Genomic DNA, 17,099 nt, shown 5'->3' with positions numbered 1-17,099 from the left:
TGCACACACATAACTAACATCAACAACATGCACGGCAGTCTTTCCTGGTTGAGGATGGAAGAGAGATTAACTGCTTAACTGGAAATTCCAAATGATCTGCATAATCAAATAACTTCAGCTCAGACACCCATACGTACCCCACAAGACATCCCACCAGGGGTCTCTTCACAGTCCCCAAGTCCAATTCGAATTCACAGCAACGCACAGTATTATATAGTGGTGTAAAGTACTTAAGTAAACTGGAACATGCTGTCGTACACGTCGATCCAGAGCATCCCAAACGTGCTCAATCTGGTGAGTATGCAGGCCATGGAAGAACTGGGACATTTTCAGCTTCCAGGAATTGTCTACAGATCCTTGAGACACGGGGCCGTGCATTATCATGCTGAAACATGAGGTGATGGTGGCAGATGAATGGCATGACAATGGGCCTCAGGATCTCGTCGCGGTATCTCTGTGCATTAAAATTGTCAATGATAAAATGCAATTGTGTTTGTTGTCCATAGCTTATGCCTGCACCTACCATAACCCACCATGGGGCACTCTGTTCACAACGTTGAGGTCAGCAAACTGCTCGCCCACACGACGCCATACAGGCTGTCTGCCATCTGCCCGGGACAGTTGAAACCGGGATCCATCCGTGAAGAGCACACTTCTCCAGTGTGCCAGTGGCCATCGAAGGTGAGCATTTGCCCACTGAAGTTGGTTATGACGCTGAACTGCAGTCAGGTCAAGACCCTGGTGAGGACGATGAGCTTGCAGATGAGCTTCCATGAGACAATTTCTTAAAATTTGTGCAGAAATTCTTTGGTTGTGCAAACCCACAGTTTCATCAGCTGTCCGGGTGGCTGGTCTCAGACGGTCCCGGTGGTGAAGAAGCTTGATGTCCCGGGCTGGCGTGGCTACATGTGGTCTGCGTTTGTGAGGCCGGTTGAACATACTGTACCGGTTGGACATACAAATTCTCTAAAACAATGTTGGAGGTTGTGTGATAAAACTGCACATTTTAGAGTGGCCTTTTATTGTCCCCAGCCGAGGTGCACTTGTGTAATGATCATGCTGTTTATTCAGCTTTTTGATATACCACACCTCTCAGGTGGATGGATTAACTTGGCAAAGGAGAAATGCTCACTAACAGGGATGAAAACACATTTGTGCAGAACATTTTACAGAAATAAGCTTTTTTGTGCATATGAAACATTTATTCGATCTCATATTTCAGCTCACGAAACATGGGACCAACACTTTACATGTTGCATTTAATACATTTGTTCAGTGTAGATACACGCAGCTTCTCTTCTGTCATTATATGTTGCCCTAGGAGAATAATGTTAGAAATCGATAGAATGAAATGAATGCTTCAATCTAGTTTTCTCTGTCATCTCTGCTTCTTTTCGAGGTGTAAAGACGTTTAGGGACTGTGGAGAAAATAGAAGAAAAAATAAAACTGGAAAAATCTTCTGTGCAAAATGTCCAAATGACATCAGTTTGACCAGTTGCAAGGAAATAGAAGGCTGTGAAAATGATATTTTCTGTGTTTGAAATACAATCAGCTTTTATGATGCTGATAAACACCGCACCTTTACAGATGGTCCCTAACTGCGCAGTCAACATTCTCAGAATTTGCTGAACGAATTCAATCCTATTTCTCCACTCCTGTTCCCGATGCAATATTTACATTTGGTGTATAATTTCACTGCAAGAAATGCTTAATTCTGCAGGAGTTAATATTAAGGATATGTGAGAGGTTTTAGGCCTACAGTTAGTGTCCAAACTTCAGTTTCTATCTAACCCATCTGAACAGTAGGCTACAGTTCCCTTGACGTGCCATAGGCCTATTTGAAATCCCCGTCTTGTGACTGTTAAATTTGTACAGCGCCTCATAATCATCACACATTACATCGCCGGCACTGCTATCATCATCTTTTACCACTTCACCAAATCTTTCCCAAACAATACTTTTCTGGCCCACCCTTCTCTCTATTTTCAACTCTTCATTTCGCATCTCTTCTCTTATTGAATTAAACTTCGACATTGACCTTATTCTTTCTGCCCGTTCCCAAAAGCATTTGGCGATTGGCGTGTAGGCTATTTGGCACGCAAACAGTTTAGACCCTAAAGCTTAGGCTTATGCACTAATGCCAGATAGACAAAAAAATAATGAAAGAAAAAACACAATATAGGCTATAGACATAAATTGCACAAGAATGATACATTTGTGGATTTGTTGGTGTACTGTTTACTCTTTATTCAACCCGCCGGCCACCCACCCATCCTTCATCCACAAAAGACTTAATGACCCTAAACCCGCCCGCGGGGACTGAGGGTTATAAATCAACCCACGCATCACTAACACAGACACACTCTAACACACACATTATTTTTGCTGTTGTATTGTTTGTATTATTTTTTGTTGTTGTAATGTTGTATTTAAAATGTCTGCGACTTTCCTCGTCTTTCAGCGTACCAGTGTTTTGTWACTTGTCATGTTTTGTGTTTTTTTGGGGACCCCAGGAAGAGTAGCTGCTGCTTCTGGAAAAGTGAATGGGAATCCAAATAAACAAACAAGCATCTGTGTTCGTGTAGCATACTGCACTGTAATTACCAGTGAAGGCTGGTGGGAGGAGCTATAGGAGGACGGGCTCATTGTAATGGCTGGAATGGAATTAATGGAACGGTATCGAACACATCAAACATATGGAAACCATGTTTAACTCCGTTCCATTGATTCCATTCCAGCCATCACAATGAGCCCGTCCTCCTATAGCTCCTCCCACCAGCCTCCACTAGTAATTACGCGGGTGCAGAGGAGTATTTTTCTCCGCTCATACAGGAGTTATAAAGGCCTAGTTCCCTAATTCTGCAGAGATAAAAAGGGAATTATAGTTCTATTTTTGATCACATTTATTTATCGATTTACCAGGGGCTGCACCCTCAGCACCCATACCTCACACGGCTATGACTACATCCATGTATTGTGATTCAAATTCAGAGGTAGACCATGCAGGTAATCTTGCACAGGTGTACACACACACACACACACACACACAGAAACGTCCGAAACATTCCAGGGACCACGGAGACAGCTAATTAACCCCGTGCTGCGCTGGGCTAAGCTGGGCTGGAGGCGGAAGGGGTGGGTCATGGTTTTTAATATGATTCCAGAGGTTATGTAAACACTGATGCCTTTCCGTTCCCTCCAGTCCAAACACGCACACACACACACACATATACACACATAGAGTCCAAACTCCAAGGAACACCGACTGCCGTCTGTCCATCTGCTGCGGGGACAAGAGGTGTCGGATAAATAGGTTTTTAATGAAACACACTAGGACAGTCGAATGGAGAGAATTTACGGGAGAGGAACAATGACTGTGTGTCTGTGTATGTGTGTGCGTGCATGATTGTGTAGGGTTATGATAGACTGCTGTGTATAACGACAAGCAGCACTTCCTGCTATGGCCAGTGAGATCTGCGGAACGACTCGTGTGCACGTGTGTTATCAGAACATCACGCTGAAGGACCATTATCACTGGAATCAGTCACGTGACTGGGCAGTCGTTTCCTGCCACTTAGACAATTTGTCAGCCATTTGAAGACCACTATTATCTTTGTGTTATACCACTCCAAGACATTCCATAGAGTTCTGATTTCATCAAAGTGTACAGAAGTAACCCTGCTAGGGCCACACTATTGCCACTGTCGAGTGAATCAGTCCTACTGGCACAGGGCAGCTCAGTCATACTAAGTGTCTGGCATCCAGCTCACCCCTGGTAAGGTTAAGGTAATGGGACACAATTCAACTGACTACTTTTAGAGATTCTAATTACGTCGGTAACCAGTTTATAATAGCAACAAGGCACCTTGGGCGCTTGTGATACATGGCCAATATACCACGGCTAAGGGCTGTGTCCAGGCACTTCACGTTGCGTTGTGCATAAGAACAGACTTAGCAGTGGTATATTGGCCATATACCACACCCTCTTTGGCCTGATTGATTAAATATACAACGGGTATGAAACAAAAATACTTGTGTACTGTTCTAATTATGTTGGTAACCAGTTTATAATAAAATAAGGCACCTTTTGGGTTTGTGGTATATGGCCATGTGCATTCGGAAAGCATTCAGACCCCTTGATTCTTCCACATTTTGTTATTCTAAAATGTATTAAATGAATCTATCAATCTACACAAAATACATAAGTATTCAGACCCTTTGCTATGAGACTCAAAATTGAGCTCAGGTGCATCCTGTTTCCATTGATCATCCTTGAAATGTTTCCACAACTTGATTGGTGTCCACCTGTGGTAAATTCAATAGATTGGACATGATTTGGAAAGGCACACATCTGTCTATATAAGGTCCCACAGTTGACAGTGCAAAAACCAAGCCATGAGCCACTCCTCAGTAAAAGGCACATGACAGCTCGCTTGGAGTTTGCCAAAAGGTACCTAAAGGACTCTCAGACCATGAGAAACAAAATTCTCTGGTCTGATGAAACCAAGATTCAACTCTTTGGCCTGAATGCCAAGCGTCACCCCTACGGCGAAGCATAGTGGTGGCAGCATCATGCTGTGGTGATGTTTTTCAGTGGCAGGGACTGAGAGACTAGTCAGGATTGAGGGAAAGATGAATGGAGCAAAGTACAGAGAGCTCCTTGATGAAAACCTGTTCCAGATCGCTCAGGATCTCAGACTGGGGCGAAGGTTCACCTTCCAACAGGACAACGACACTAAGCACACAGCCAAGAAAATGCAGGGGTGGCTTCGGGACAAGTCTCTGAATGTCCTTGAGTGGCCCAGCCAGAGCCCGGACTTGAACCAGATCGAACATCTCCGGAGAGACCTGAAAATAGCTGTGCAGCAACGCTCCCCATCCAACCTGACAGAGCTTGAGAGGATCTACAGAGAAAAATGTGAAAAACTCTCCAAATACAGGTGTGCCAAGTTTGTAGTGTCATACCCAAGAAGACTAGAGGCTCTAATCGCTGCCAAAGGTGCTTCAACAAAGTACTGAGTAAAGGGTCTGAATACTTACCTAAATGTGATATTTCAGTTTATTATTTTTTATAATTTTGCACACATTTCTAAAAACCTGTCTTTGCTTTGTCATTATGGGGTATTGTGTGTAGGTTGTTGAGGGGGAAAAACAATTGAATCCATTTTAGAATAAGGCTGTAAGGTAACGAAATGTGGGAAAGGTCAAGGGTTCTGAATACTTTCCGAATGCACGGTACCACAGCTAAGGGCTGTATCCAGGCACTTTGCTTTGCCGAGCTTTACTTTTGTCCAATTTTTGCTAACGGATTATTTTTGTGGCTGAGCACCACGCAGCCTCAGGGAACATTTATGAAGAGATGCACCTGCTATTCTCCTCCTGTCTTGCCTATTTATATAATTTGACTGACAAAGACACAATATGTGTCCATTTCTCTTACTGCTATCTATGGTCTCAGGAAGAAGACCAGTTAGAGGGGGCTCTACTTACTCAAACATGAACATTTACTGTTCTCTCAAATAAACCATTGCATTTGTATTTGTGGATGTTTATAGCCTACTGTTGGTGGCTTGAGCACTCATAACATAATATTCCCTTACTCCATAGCCTAGGCAGCTATGCTATATTGTAAGAAACGCGCTCATGTGTGTTGCTCAGCAGACCATTGCTGTTTGCATTGTAGGGAGGGGAAGTCGATACCTCACTGTCCATGACAACTTGCCATTCATCTGCGGGCTCACACACACATGCACGCACGTACACTAGACGCACGCACGCACGCCAACACGCACGCACACATCCAGAGTGGAGTTCCTCGAACCGCACCGGGCTAATCTCCACTGGAGGGCGAGTGGTACAAGAGGAGCGGGTTTGTTGGAAGGGAGGGATAAAGAGAGACAAGGGAAGAGAGAGAGAGTGTGTGAGAGGGACAGAGAGAGGGCGGGAGATACAGCAGCTGGAAGCAAGAGAGAAAATCCCAGCCCAGCCTCTGCAAGCATCATTTTTGACATCGGATTTAATCCGTTCTCGTCGACCACCAATTCACGTAAGGGTATATACATGTTTCTGTCTTTTTGCCTCAAATTGCCTGCAAGTGGGACATTCGAGATGTGTTGCTGAGCACCACAGCTGTATGATTCATTTATGTGGGTGTCTCTAGGTTCGGAGAGAACATTATCTTGGTCATATTGGTGGTTGAAAAGCCGTGAGACTCTTCAACTCCCATCTCTAGCAGAGCGGTCAGTCTGCAAGCGGATTTTCGCACCATCCCGATAGGAAAGCCGCTGCTATGTTGCAGAAACAGGGGCAAATCATGTGGGTTATTTTCGAAAGGGACTGGTCTCGTTCGTGGTTTGATGCAAAAATAATTCTAGCTCGTGTACATGCGCTTACAACACGTGCATGGCTGTCATATTCATCCATCGCGTTCGTTTTTTTATGAAATGGAACGGTATCCGAGATGGTGTGCAACGTTAGCTGTCTAGCCATGCAGCTGTTTTTCACCGTCAAAAACTTGACAAATCGATGTTTCCTTCGCCAAGCTAGCGGCTAGCTAGCTGCTAACGTTAGCTGACGGGACAGACAGCACCAGGGATATCAAGCTTGCTTGCCCATAAAAGTATACTGGCGCGCTGCTTGCGTGAGACAGATGCACTTGCTATAGCTACTGTTGTATGTTACGTAGCTAAGCCCTTCTACACTATTTGGGTTTAAAAAATATGGCAGCTACTAGCTAGCTATGAACAAACATACGATTTATTGAACAATAGCTTGCTCTATTTTTACATGTTGTGGAAATGGCTAGATCACAACTCATGCTAACGACGTCTGCTCATGTTAGACAGCTAACGTTAGCTCGCTAACGTAAGCAATTGTTCTGATGTTTAGGGCTGTATGAGCGGTGTAAGATCATTTGCCATGCATGTTCCGCGTCGTCCATCACACGCAAGACAATCTAGAAATAACGGCCAGTCAATTACTTCTCTTGAGCTATCGTGGCTGATTTCTGGAAGAATTAGCAGACAGCGAAATGCATTTAAATTTTAGATAGTCAATTTTCCCGTGGCGTTTTCCCATATGTTGCACATTTTCTGTTTTGATATGATTGAGAAAGACTATTTGCATTTGACCAATGAACAGTTACTATGTATGTTGACGCTAGGGAGAAAAAGTGTATACAAGGATACCTTTTTTTGGCCTCAGGGGAATGACGGACACACACCTGTGCGCGGAACCGACACCTGTTCGCGTGCACGCGCGGGGCCAATGTCCTGTATGTGCGTGCGGTCATTGACGGGAACAAGAAGTGTTTGGAGACACTTAAAAAAAAAAAAATACAATCTCTGCGTTTGAGGTGGCGTTTAGCTAATGGGGGCGAATAGAGACACTTTGGCCACGACTCGGTCGAAATGCAATAAAGTGCCTGCTTTCTTAGCTTCGACCGAGATATTAACCCTAGAGTGGTCGAATTGACCTTGCATAGAAAATATGTTGCTGTTGGTCACTAGAATGAATTGAACAAGTAATAAACTGTCAGATGTAGAAAGAAAACAGTATTCTGTATGTTTATGTGTCGCACGCTTTTCATTAGACAGATAGGATCTGAGGGGTTTATAATGGCGAAAGAAAACACTTATTTCCCACAATAACAACCGTACTGTAAAACAACGGTAATAATAATGGCTTCTTAATGCAATGTCTTTAGGTCTCTAACTGATCTCTATTGAAGAGTTTATCTCTGTCTGTGTGACTGCGTGTGTTGAGTTCAGTAGCTCCTGCCACCGTATGTCTGCTGTGTGTGAGAACCCTACACAGGTCAGTATTGACAGTGCCATAAGCACTTTTATGGTGATTAGAAGAGACAAACATCGCCCTACCTTTCCTCCCTCCCTCGCACAAAATCAATTACCTTACCTGCATGGCATAGAAGCTACAATGTAGCCTAACACTGATTCTGATGAGGAGAGATGGGTTAAGAAGCTTAGTGTGTGGGTGTTTTATTCGGACCAGAAGGTATGGTAATTGTTTGAGGGGGAAGGCTAAACAGGTTTTGGGCCCTGTTACCTAAAAGGTGATATATAAGGTGTTTATTACACAATGCAGTGATTCTGTAAGGAATGTTGACTGTGCTGTGTTAATGGAATGGCTGATGCTGCATTGTGAATCAGGTTGCTGTGTGCGTGTTTCTCGCATGGACTTAAAAGCAGTACCATTGCTGATCAGAGTCTCCCAAATGACACTTAGCCAAACAGGCAAAACAAACAGATAGGATTCCTATGAATCACATTGTTTACCCTGCCGCCTGCAAAAATAGAAGGATACGACTCCTTCTGTGTGGCTCTTAGTGGTAGAGGACACACACACACACACACACTGTGTTTAGAGGACAGATGATGGAGAGGTATGTCTATGGAGAACCTAATTCTCCTGTCCTTCTATGTCCATTTTCCGGGTCGCAGACTGTTGAACATTTTTTGCTGTATCACAAGCTTAAAGACTACTTTCGGGTGCAGCAAACTGGGTGAACATTTGCTGTCATTTCATTGCTATTTATTAATCCAGCAGCAGCTCCGGTGCTTTGCATGCATTTGTGGATATGGTTGTTAATGCTATGTCTGTTTATTAGTTTTAAATGTAATTATAAATAGCTAAGATAGTCAGCATCCAGTATCCCCAGTACAGTTATTTTTGTATGAGCTAGGCCTACTATGGGTGACACAAATGCAGCCATGTCCAAGTTTAAAATAGTCAAAAGATGAATTGCATACTTCTTCCCTTCAGTATTGACCATCAGTAAATCAAAGTACAGTTGAAGTCGGAAGTTCACATACACTTAGGTTGGAGTCATTAAAACTCGTTTTTCACCCACTCCACAAAGTTCTTGTTAACAAACTATAGTTTTGGCAAGTCGGTTAGGACATCTACTTTGTGCATGACACAAGTCATTTTTCCAACAATTGTTTACAGACAGATTATTTCACTTATAATTCACTGTATCACAATTCCAGTGGGTCAGAAGTTCACATTCACTAAGTTGACAGTGCCTTTAAACAGCTTGGAAAATTCCAGAAAAGGATGTCATGACTTTAGAAGCTTCTGATAGTCTAATTGACATAATTCGAGTCAATTGGAGGTGTACCTGTGAATGTATTTCAAGGCCTACATTCTAACTCAGTGCCTCTTTGCTTGACATCATAGGAAAATGAAAATAAATAAGTCAAGACCTCAAAAAAAATTGTAAAACTCCACAAGTCTGGTTCATCCTTGGGAGCAATTTCCAAACGCCTGAAGGTACCACGTTCATCTGTATGATGAAATAACTAAAAGCTGAAATAAATCATTCTTTCTACTATTATTCTCACATTTCACATTCTTAAAATAAAGTGGTGATCCCAACTGACCTAAGACAGGGAGTTTTTACTAGGATTAAATGTCAGGAATGGTGAAAAATGTATTTGGCTAAGGTGTATGTAAACTTCCGACTTCAACAGTATTTTATGTGTGATGATGTTGAGTGTTGCTATAATGTGGATTTTGGCTGGTATTCAGGCCTGCTGCATGCTGCTGTCCCCTAGCTCTATAGGTCTGCCCGTGGAGATTTATATCAGAAAACACACACACACACTCACACAGGCCAAGGTTTGTTGTGTTTGGAGATGCTGGTAGTGGTATAATGGTCATGCCCGCTTCATACTGTAAGTGGTACTTGTATTTGTTTGGGTCTTCCTTCGTGGGGTTGTTGGTTTTGATACTGGTGAGGTAACCAACATTAATATTGCTGAACATTTAGGTAAGCCAAGTGAGACTCGAACCAGCAACCTTGTATCTGTCAGTCCAACACCTGAGCATCTGGTGGAGTTGCAATGGGACAGATGACAGCTCCTGACTTCAGTTGACCTGTGGTTGTCCACTTGAACACCAGGGTCAGGGAAACATTGGGGTGAAATGTATTTGTAGACAGAAAAATACTGTGCCGATTTCAGAATGGCCAAAATTGGAGACGAAGAAATCAGCTGCTCTTTTCACACACGGTTTCCTGAGCACATCACCCAGCGTTCTCTCACCTCCATCTGAGGGGAGGCATGCTGAGAGCTTCACGTGCCTTTTCTCAGTGCCGTCTGCTCTAGGTCAGCCATCTGACTCCATATTGCCATTTCCATCCTTTGTTTTGACTGAGGTATCATGTTCTCCTCCCGTCCGGTCCTCTCGTCCTCTTCTCAGCCATGTTGCAGTGATCCATCTATCAAAAAAATGGACATACTGTGTAAGGTCTGGGTAAGACGGTGTAGCCCAGCACACACACACACACACACACACTCACTGAACATCAGTCGATGTAATAAAGAACAGCTCCATTGTTTGTTTGAACACATTATGAGTCACGTCGTTCAGCTTTATTGTTATAGCGAGACATTTGACATGCCCAGCCTCTCATCCCAAGCCTCCACGGTGGTGTGTGTGCGCGCCTGTGTCTGTCTGTGAGGTTCATGTCCATAGTTTGAAGGATTTACTGGTTTCAGGGAAGGATCCTAATCTCCAGAGCTTTTAGCCCCTGACTTGTTATTACATTTTCCCTTCTCTGACCTCACAGGCCAAGATATGCGTTTCACCCGCTGAAGTTACTTCATGTGCTGAATTGGTAAGTTGAAGATTTATTTTCGACCTAATCGGTGAAACAAACGGTTGTTGTTTGTACTCTTGGACATTGTGGTTGTCTTGCTAGATCTCCCTCTGCCCTTGCGTTTTTAAAACACACATAATGTTAGATGACGCCTTTTTTGTGCAAGGGCCATTTTTCGGGGGGTTTATAGAAATGTTTGTGAACCACAGCCGGCCCTTAATGACAGAGATACGCGTCCTATGTCATCTATAGTCTACGTGTATGAGCAGGTGATCTTGTCTTCTCGGTACTGTTGAATATGAGAGGAGTGGAAACGGACTATGGGTAAACAATAGGGGTGTGCCGAGTAGTCGGACAAAACGAGTATCATAACGGATATGGGCAATTTTCTGGATGCCATTATGATCCAAGTATTTTTTTTTWAAATTATCCCTCGATCGGGGGGAAAAAGTAATTTTCGGGTGCCAGGAAGCATCTTTCTCATGTCATTCAGTCACAGAGTTACTATACCATAATGTACTGTCTTTTAGTCAAGTCATGTGCAAGGTTTTACATGGTCTAAATAACTCAACGGGCTAGTTTGCCTGGCTGTAAAGAGAAGGGCTTGGCTATATGTTGAGCCTGCTGCTCTGATTGGATAGAGTGAAGCTGTATTTCTCTGTCCACTCTCTTCATAATTTCGCCAAATCACTTTTCCTCGCATGTTTTCGGTGGGATCATTTAGATTGCTGCAGCTTTCTATTGTGATAAAGCACACGGCGAGGACGTTTGCTATCACGCTATCAACGTGCAGAACATCTAACAAGCGGGCCAAGGGTAGGGAAAAAGAATGAAACGCTGATGCGCATTCTGACTGATTTACAGCTGATTTACAGACACACACACACACACACACACACGCACACACCTACGTGCACTGCTCTTTAATCTGCAGCTTTTTTTGCAGTGAGAATGTGCAGCGAGGTATTTTGCCAACATTTATTTAGGCATATTAAAACACTTCAATTATTTTTTTAATCACGAGTCTCATCTTATCCGACTATCAACTGTCAACTTACGGATACGATTGCGAATAAAAGTGTGGCCATATCGGCACACCTCCTAGGAAACAACATTATACAGTAGCCATTGTAGACCAGATGTTTTGTGAACATACTATCTCCAGCTTCCTACTTTTTAAAAGGGGAATGTTCCGTTTTTTTAATAGGAAATTGATATCAGGGTTTGTTCCTATTTTTAACTGTGAGTTGACATTCGTTCACTACCTTAGCTTGGTGCAGTCTTCTGCATTCACTAGAGATTCAGGCCACATTTCAAACAAACACAAAACACGCAGTGCATTCTGACCCCTTGACTTTTTCGACATTTTGTTACTTTATTCTGAAATTGATTAAATGTGTTTTTTTCCCTCATCAATCTACACACAATACCCCATAATGACAAAGCAAATTTTTACATAAATATTCAGACCCTTTACTCAGTACTTTGTTGAAGTACCTTTGGCAGTGATTACGGCCTAAAGTCTTCTTGGGTATGACGCTACAAGCTTGGCACACCTGTATTTGAGGAGTTTCTCCCATTCTTCTCTGCAGATCCTCTCAAGCTCTGTCAGGTTGGATGGGGAGCGTCGCTGCACAGATTTTTTTCAGGTCTCTTATTTACAATGACGGCCTACCCCGGCCAAACCCTCCCCTAACCCGGACGACGCTGGGCCTATCGTGCGCCGCCCTATGGGTCTCCCGATCACGGCCGGTTGTGATACAGCCTGGGATTGAACCAGGCTCTGTAGTGACGCCTCTAGCACTGCGACGCAGTGCCTTAGACCGCTGCGCCACTCGGAAGCCCTTGGCGGCGCACATTTGGCCCAGCATCGTCCGGGTTAGGGAGGGGTGTGGCCTATTGAGATGGTATGATTCAAGAAATACGTTTTAGTTACGTTTAAAGTGGCAATGTGCAACTTTTTAGGCGACCCAATCAAATTCACATAAATGTTCTATGTGTGCTATTTCTATGCTTTCCGATCGTAAATGTAGTTTTTGCGTCTTGTACACAAGCTTCAAACAGCTAACACAACAATATTTTTGGTTATGGAAAATATATTTCACATCAGTTTAGCTGGTACATGATTCTCTACACTATACTATAAAAAATGTTTTAGGCAAACTATTAAGAGTTTTAGCAACCAGGAAACGGCAGAGCGATTTCTACATAATGCAACTTTAATCGAACATGTCTAAGCAGGACTGATGATGTGCAACACTTATACCAGTGGTTGGCATGAATTTCGGGTAGACAATTAGGCATTGTTGCTATCATTTTACAGTCGAAATAGGGCTCCAGAATGTGATATTTATTTTGCTCAACAGAGATGAATTTGCTTACATCTTTTTTGTGTACAAATATCTACAGGCTAATAGGCTTGGGGCTAATTCACCATCTGAGGAAGTGGTATATCAAAACCCATTAGCTAAATCGCTAAATCTAATTTCCTGATAGTTAGTCGTGTAACTTATTCATCTAACAGTAAATGTATTGTCCTAAAGTGCTTTGCAGCATAGGCCGTCGCCTCTGTAAAGGCCTATGCAATCACCTGGAATGCCAGTTGTGCATATCCCACGCTCCATAAACTATGCTATGTCTCTAAGATACTTTGGTGTTAAAACGGTAAATATTGAGAGCTGGGAAATAAATGTCATACCTACAGAAAGCTGAGACCCTCCTCTCTCAAAGTTTCCGTTGCGCGCGCCAAACATCCACCTCTCCAGTGCAGGCTGACTAGTCTACCAGCTCACGTTTGTTGCCTATGCTTTGAGTTGAGGAAAACAGGGCAACGGGTCATGAGATATGCCACTGAAGATTTTAAGCATGGGCCCGCCATAGACTATAAGTGCAGCTGATACTGTACCTTCTATAGGCCTACTGGATTGCTGCATGTTGCATAGAATAGTATTAGCCAACTATTGTGATGCATAATTGCCATGATAATTTGGGGAGGTCTAGTCAATGAGCATTATGGGTAATGTAGTCAATTTGCGGAATATAAAGTGGACAGACGGATATAAGACGATGACACGCTTTTTTTTGGCCTAAAATTAAGAAAATCGGTGCAAAATTGTAGGAGGAGATCCTCCCGCAGCTGAGAGCTTTACATTATTATAATATAGATGGGTCATTTATCTGAGTTTGTTTGAATTCCGGCCTCAGCCTATGAGACATGGAGAGAGCTGGAAGTCACTGAGAATCTACTGCTGCGTTGAATGATGTGATGTCGCTGGTCGGGTTGAATGATGGACGTGTAGGTATAATTTCTTATAGAGTTTCCCACGTATGAATGATGTGAAATGCACTCGGAACATTCTCCATCATCACTCATTGATAAGCAGCCTGTGTGACTGCCTGATTTTGTTGCTTGTGTGTGTGTTTCTTTTATACAGTCGCACATTTCATTGACCCTGAAAGGCTGTGTGTGTGTGTGTGGTGTGTGTGTGGTGTGTGTGTGTGTGTGTGTGTGTGTGTGTGTGTGTGTGTGTGTGTGTGTGTGTGTGTGTGTGTGTGTGTGTGTGTGTGTGTGTGTGTGTGTGTGTGTGTGTGTGTGTGTGTGTGGGGTGTGTGTGTGTGTGTGTGTGTGTGTGTGTGTGTGTGTGTGTGTGTGAAGTGTGCTACTGTGGGGTTACGACCGGAACACACCCTGTCACTCAGCAGCAGAGGAATCATACTGTGTGTGTGTCCAGAGGGAGAATGGAAAGAGAGAGAGAAAAGAGAACACCCGATCCTCCACAAGCAAAAGTGGAAAAAAAGATGGCGATGGAAGGAAAGACGTCTCTGTCCCTCCAACAGATGTCTGGTGTTAGCACATATTGACAAGTCAATATCGCTCCTTTTAAATCAAATATTTGTCCAAATGATCTTGTCGCCTCAACATCGGGTAACATCCCCTTAGCTGTGAAATTACCTCAGGTTGGAGGACAGACACACACATCTCGCCGCTCACATTGGTTCTCCACCCGTGCCTCAATCCACTGTGGGCTTCTGTACATGTGAACGCAATTTGCACTTCCAATTAAACTGATGACCTTCGTTCCAGAATGCAGAACGTGTCCTCCTCTCTCCTGTGTGTCCTCTCCAAGATAGCTATTATTACCCTCAATGTTATGACACTGACACGCTAAGAATAATGTTACAAAACACTGTAACACATCACCCAGTTTACTGTAGTACAGCTTACTATAACATAACATGACACACACACACACACACACACACACACACACACACACACACACACACACAGCTCCTTATGATTCCAAGGTAATGCTCAATGACTGTATATGTGACAGACAGGCTCGATTCGGTCTTACGTAGAACAATTTGATACTGTGTTTTTTACATTGGATAAAAGTAGAGACTCCGAGCTAGGAAATGGTATATCATACACTACAGTTGAGGAACAATGTGAAAGTAATTCTGCTTTGAAAGTTGATAAACTTGTTACTCCACTTTCGAGAAAATGGCCCTTGAATGTTTTGATACACCTACTGGAGAGCTCTTCTTTGTCTACACCCATTCAGCATCGTTCACACCCTCTTAAGCCTGAGCCCCACCCATCTCTTTAAGAATTCACATGCTTGACATCAGCAGCCTGGTGGTCCAAAATAGCTTAACCAGTGTATTTTAACACCAATAAACCCCTCAGTTTAAAAATGAATTTAGTATATGTCAATCCAGCAAACCAGGCAACTAAAAGCAAATTTCTAAACAATGTTTTTGTTTGTTTCTAGCTTGTTAGCTAGCTAGCTAATGTTAAGTTAGCTGGCTATCCAGTTCAAATAATGACCATATCATATAGCTGACAATGTCTTCACTTTAGCTAATTTGTATTCATTATTACAATGAAAATAAACTCACAACAAGATAATTATTTACAACTGAATGGCAAGCTAATTACAGAAAATAGCTTACGGTTGTGAGTGTGACGAAATAAAAGCAGGGGCTTCTACCTGAGAGTTCTCTTTTTGACTCCCTCTGCATATTTGCAATCAAACGCCAGAATTTTCTCCATCTCCTTAGCTATCATACTCTGCTTCCACCGGGCGTTCCACTGATTTCAAGAACTCGGTCCTACAGAAAGTCGAGAGCAACATTTTTGCAGTTCTTCGTGACATCTTTAAAAAAATATGCATTAGAAAGGATTACCTACACATACTGAGCAGCCTTTTGTTATAGACAGAAGCGTATCTCAGCCAGTCATAGCGGGAATTAGGCTCGTAAGTTAACAATTGTATTTGCAGATGGCATACAAGTTTGTTAAGGCACATAAAGGTTCACATGTTCCAGAAGGCATTTCTGCCAAAAAATGCATTTTGACAAAAACATAGATGTTTACGTTCAAATACCTCCCCTGTGAATTAGTGATGTGCGGCATACGCTTTGTTTCCTGAAACAAGTCCCATGTATGAATAGACAAAGCCATCGATCACGCGACACCATTCATACCTATGTGAAGACTTAATAGCGCATTGAAGCCAAATTTTAAGTCGGTTAAGATGGCGACATAACATGTGCCGTTTGAGCTACTCCAGGAAGTGACGTTGCAGGTTAGCTCACTGCTGCCCCCTCTTATTGAGTAACTCAAGTTGAAGGCTGCATTTAGTAACTCAATTATCCTCATAACTGTATGCGATTTAAAAATAATAATTGGTTCAAATCAAAGTGTACTTGTCACATGCTCTGAATTCAGCAGGTGTTACCGTGAAATGCTTACTTACACGCCCTTAACGCCCTTAACAAACAATGCATTTCAATAAATAGAGTTCAGAAAATATTTACTAAATAAACTAAAGTTAAAAAAATATATATATCTAAAAGTAACACAAGAAAATTACATAACAATAAATGAGGCTATATACAGGGAGTACCGGTACCGGGTCAATGTGCGGGGGTACAGGTTAGTCGAGGTAATATGTAAAGTGACTATGGATAGATAATTAACAGCGGGTAGCAGCAGTTTTAAAAACAAAGGGGAGGGGGGGTCAATGTAAATAGTCTGGGTGGCCATTTGATTAATTGTTCAGCAGTCTTATGGCTTGGGGGTAGAAGCTGTTAAGGAGTCTTTTGGTCCTAGCAGAGATAACAGTCTATGTCTTGGGTGACTGGAGTCTTTGGAAAAAATGTGAGCCTTCCTCTGACACTGCCTAGTATATAGGTCCTGGATGTCAGGAAGCGTGGCCCCAGTGATGTACTGGGCCGTACGCATTACCCTTATGGTAGCGCCTTACGGTCAGATGCCGAGCAGTTATCATACCAAGCGGTGATGCAACCGGTCAAGATGCTCTCGATGGTGCAGCTGTAGAACTTTGAGGATCTGGGGACCTATGCCAAATCTTTTCCGTCTCCTGAGGGGAAAGGTGAGGTCGTGCCGTCTTCAGAACTGTCTTGGTGTGTTTGGACCATGATAGTACGTTGGTGATGTGGACAACA

At 43.0% G+C, this 17,099-nt stretch overlaps 1 protein-coding gene across 1 annotated transcript in view; it reads left to right on the top strand.

The window, feature by feature from the left end:
• Positions 1–5,861: 5,861 nt before the first annotated feature.
• Positions 5,862–17,099, top strand: part of LOC111954271 (1-phosphatidylinositol 4,5-bisphosphate phosphodiesterase beta-4) — a 160,125-nt gene continuing 148,887 nt past the window's right edge. Inside the window, 2 exon segments of the mRNA XM_023973863.3 lie at positions 5,862–6,047; positions 10,593–10,640. The gene's annotated coding sequence lies outside the window, so the exon portion shown is untranslated.

Source organism: Salvelinus sp. IW2-2015, linkage group LG28 (assembly GCF_002910315.2).
Source record: "Salvelinus sp. IW2-2015 linkage group LG28, ASM291031v2, whole genome shotgun sequence".
Classification (NCBI taxonomy): domain Eukaryota; kingdom Metazoa; phylum Chordata; class Actinopteri; order Salmoniformes; family Salmonidae; genus Salvelinus; species Salvelinus sp. IW2-2015.
Note: the sequence above shows the minus strand (reverse complement) of the source record. Positions and strands in the feature narration are given on the sequence as shown.